This window comes from Mesocricetus auratus, unplaced genomic scaffold, assembly GCF_017639785.1.
Source record: "Mesocricetus auratus isolate SY011 unplaced genomic scaffold, BCM_Maur_2.0 Super-Scaffold_100003, whole genome shotgun sequence".
NCBI lineage: Eukaryota > Metazoa > Chordata > Mammalia > Rodentia > Cricetidae > Mesocricetus > Mesocricetus auratus.
Window position 1 is genome coordinate 97,457,045 of NW_024429188.1, and position 3,853 is coordinate 97,460,897.

Consider the following 3,853-nt stretch of genomic DNA (forward strand, 5'->3'; position numbering starts at 1 on the left):
ACACACAGAAATAAAAGTAACTTCAAAATGAAAAAGGAAGCTGGGTAGTGGCGGTGCACTCCTTCATCCCAGCACTCAGGAGGCAGAAGCAGGTGGATCGCTGTGAGTTTGAGGTCAGCCTGGTCTATAGAATGAATTTCAGCACAGCCACAGCTACACAGAGAGATCCTATCTTGGAGGAGGAGGAGGAGGAGGAAGAGGAAGAGGAAGAAGAGGAAGAAGAAGAAGCCCAAACAAGACAAAACAAAAAGAAAGAAAAGAAAACTCACTAGGTGAAGCACTCAGGAGAGCCCCACTCTCAAAAGCTAGCTAGGCGTGATGATACACATCTATAATCCTAGTACCCAAAAGGCAAAGGCACAAAGGCAGAAGAACCATTGCAAATTCAAGGTCAGTGAGTTCCAGGCTGTTTAGGACTATATGATGAGACATTGCCTCAAAAACAAATAGCTGAGTATGATGTCTCATCCCTGAGGTAGAGGCAGTAGGATCAGAATTTCAAAGCTAGCTTTCCCTACTTAGTGAGTTCAAGGCCAGCCTGGGCTATAAGAAGCTTTTTTTCAAAAAGACCAAACTATCGAACACTTTACTTGTGGACCCCAAAACACAAGCATGGAAGCACAAGCATAAACACACAAATAAAAATCAAACAAGCAAATTAAAAAAACAATAAAGTACCATGAAAACCAGGCATAATGACACTATACCTGTAATCATAGGACCTGGAAGGTTGAGGCAGGAGAATTGGCACATATAGCCACTTCCACAACAGTCAGGGCAATATATACAGACCCTGTCTCAAACAAACAAAAATAAAACTGAGCAAGCCTATAATCCCAGCACTTGGGAAGTAGAGGCAGTAGGATCAGGAGTTCAAAGCCAGACTTAGCTACATGAAACTGAATCCACTAATTAAAGAGCAAAACCCCAAACTAAGAGCTATAAAACCTTACCAGCAGGAAATAAATAAGTTAGTGTCTATCCATACAATGGAATATTATTCAGTCATATAAAATGGAATGTTGGGGGCTAGAGAGATAGCTCAAAGGCTAAGAACAATTCCTGACATCTGGCCACTAATAATAAACTGTTACTCTGCCTCCAAGGAATATAAAAATTCTGGCCTCCTCAGATACCTGAATGCATGAGCACAGACACATGCATATACACATACTTTCAAAAAATGGAATACAGACACATACACCAACATGGATAAATGTTAACAACATGATGAGTGAAAGAAACCCAAAGCAAAAAGGTTATCTTGAAATACCAAGACAGGTAAATCCACAGAAGCAGAAAGCAAATTAATGGTGTCACTCAGAGGCTAAGAGGAGTGGACATGAAGAGCCACTGTCGAACCACCAACACAGATGGCACAGGTCTTTAACCACAGCACTTGGGAGGCAGAATGAGGTGGATCTCTGAGTTTGAGACTAGAGTAGTCTACATAGCAAGTTTCATGCCAGACTGGGATACATACTGAAAGCCTGTCTCTCATAGATACATGGATAGATAGATGATGGGTGGGTAGATAGATAGATAGGTAGGTAGATTTATATATGATTTGATAAATAATTTTATTTATTTTTAAAAAGAAAGAAATAAAAGAAAAAAGGCTCAGTATCACACAAAGTATAGGCCAAAAATGTCATTGTGCACAACTGAACTTACTGAAGTGGAGTATGTTGGCATACAACCATAATCCCAGAACCGAGGAGGCTGAAGCAGAAGGGTTACCTTGAGTTTGAGTTCATTCTGGGCTACATAGTGAGTTCCAGGCCAGTCTGTGTCAGAGAGTGAGACCCTGACTCAAAAACAAAAAGCAAACAAAAACAAAAACAAAACAAAACAAAATCCCATAAAGGAGATAACTCAGATGGTGAAGTGCTTGCCATACGGTATAAGGACCTGAGTTCAGTCCCCAGAATCCATCTACAGAGCTGAATGTGGTGGTGTGTACTTGTAGTTCTAACACTGGGGAGGCTTAGACAGGTGGATTTCTAGAGCTTGCTGGCCAACCAGTCTGGCCTAATCAACAAATTCTAGGTCAAGATCCTGTCTCAATAAACAAGATAAATAGCCTCTTCGAAAGAACACTCAAGGTTCTTCCAACATAAACACACACACACACACACACACTCATGGCTGAGTTGATTGTCTCTCATACAGGAAGTCTTGGGTTCAATCCCCAGTACAGTAACTCATGCCTGCAATCCCAGCACTTGTAAAATTGAAGCAGGAAGGTCAGAAGTTCAAGGTACTCCTCAGCTATCTGAAGTCTGAGGACAACCTGGAGTATATGAGGCCTGGTTTCAAACAAACAAACAAACAAAAGAAACTAAGATCACAGTTGATCACTGAGATTTTTAGAAATGTAGATAAGGGCTAGGCAGTGGTGGTGGCGCATGTCTTTAATCCCAGCATTTAGAAGTCAGAGGCAGACAGATCTCTGTGAGTTCGAGGCCAGCCTGGTCTACAGAGCAAGTTCCAGGACAGCTAGTCAGAGCTGTAACACAGAGAAACTCATGTCTTGAAAAAAAGAGAGAAAAAAGAAGGAACGTAGAGAAGGGGACACCATTTCAGACCAATTCAATACAACACTGATAGGGGGAGGCCCTTGGTATCCGAATTGTTTTGGGCTGAGTTTCAAAACCAGAGCCTGGCACATGCTAAGCACATGTTCTATCCCTGAGGTACACCTCATACTGACAATTGGAAATTTTATCAGATTTCCTGTCCTTACCCCTTTGTGACCATGATACATATCAAGTTTTGAGAAAATGTGGTGCAAAGATATAGACTGGATGTCTGCTGAAGGCAGAATATTCATTATCTGGATTTTGAAAATAATCCAAATTCCAGACTTTTATTTGTTTTTAAATTATCATATATATATGCATACATATATATATATATTATCATCACATATCACACACACACACACACACACAGAGATGGGGAGGGGCGCACAGGTAGCCAAAGCAGCAAAACTATGTGCTTATCCAGTGCTATTAATGTTGGAAGCTCTAGGCTCGGGCATGTGGAAGACACAGCAAAACATGGTCTTTGTTGCCCAGATACTTAGAAATCCTTCTGCTGGGTGTGGGGGTTTATGCCTGTAATCCCAGCAGTCAGCAGGCTAAGTCAGGAGGATTATTGCAAATCTGGGGCCAGCCTGGGCTACCGACCGAGACCCTGTCTCACAAAACTAACAACAAAGAGCAACAAAAGCCTTGAATGTCTCAGAGATAAGACGGCCACCGACAAACCTCGGCATCATCAAGTAGGTAGTTGCTTTGACAAGCGGAGTGGGAGGAGGGTTGATAGGAGACATGGTAGACAAGACTTGAGGGCACCCATGCCCGCATTGCCCATCACAGAAAAAGACAGTCCCCAAACATTCATAGCGTGCTCACTTTTCAAACACTGTCAGAAGGCCATCTTCTACAAGGTTCTGGTGTCAAACTTAAGAGACAAGGCACTGGAAAGCCAGTATAGCATTCTAGTTGTGGGCCAAGAAGAGTTCAAGAATGAGTAGGCTTCACAGACGTAATGGCAGTAGGGGAAAACTTCATGGGGGTACTCTTAAAGCATTTGTGCAGGTAGACAAGAGGTTGGGTGGAATCTCATAGTGGTTGAGAACGGTATATATGGTATATATGGGAAAACCCGACGTTATAGGCTTTAAAAAATGTCATATGTTTGTTAACCAGAGCACTTGAGTTCTAAGCGTATAAAGGAGATTCCTTGGGCACAGCAGTTCCTGTCTGTAAACCCTACTACTCAGGAGGGAGAGGCAGAGGATGAAGAGTTTGAAGCCAGCCTGTGCTGCAATAGCAAGCTCCAGTAG